Here is a 728-nt window from a genome sequence, read left to right on the forward strand (position 1 = left end):
CATAGTAAAAATGGCAATTCTACCAAAGGCAATTTATAGATTCAATGCAATCCCCATCAAGGTCCCATCAAAATTCTTCACAGATCTTGAGAGGACAATAATCAACTTTATATGGAAAAACAAAAAACTCAGGATAGCCAAAACAATCTTATACAATAAAGGAACTTCTCGAGGTATTACCATCCCTGACTTCAAACTCTATTACAGAGCTACAGTAATGAAAACAGCGTGGTACTGGCATAAAAACAGAGAAGTCGACCAATGGAATCATATAGAAGACCCGGATTGTAACCCACAAACCTACGAACACCTCATTTTTGATAAAGGAGCTAAAAGTATACAATGGAAGAAAGAAAGCATCTTCAACAAATGGTGCTGGCACAACTGGATGTCAACCTGTAGAAGAATGAAAATAGACCCATATCTATCACCATGTACAAAAATCAAGTCCAAATGGATCAAAGACCTCAATATCAATCTGAACACACTGAACCTGATAGAAGAGAAAATGGGAAGTACCCTACAACACATGGGCACAGGAGATCGCTTCCTATGTATAACCCCAGCAGCACAGACATTAAGGGCAACATGGTATAAATCAGACCTCCTGAAACTGAGAAGCTTCTGTAAAGCAAAGGACACTGTCACTAAGACAAAAAGGCAGCCTACTGACTGGGAGAAGATCTTCACCAACCCCGCAACCCACAAAGGTCTGATCTCCAAAATAT

This window comes from Chionomys nivalis, chromosome 1 (assembly GCF_950005125.1).
Source record: "Chionomys nivalis chromosome 1, mChiNiv1.1, whole genome shotgun sequence".
NCBI classification, from domain to species: domain Eukaryota; kingdom Metazoa; phylum Chordata; class Mammalia; order Rodentia; family Cricetidae; genus Chionomys; species Chionomys nivalis.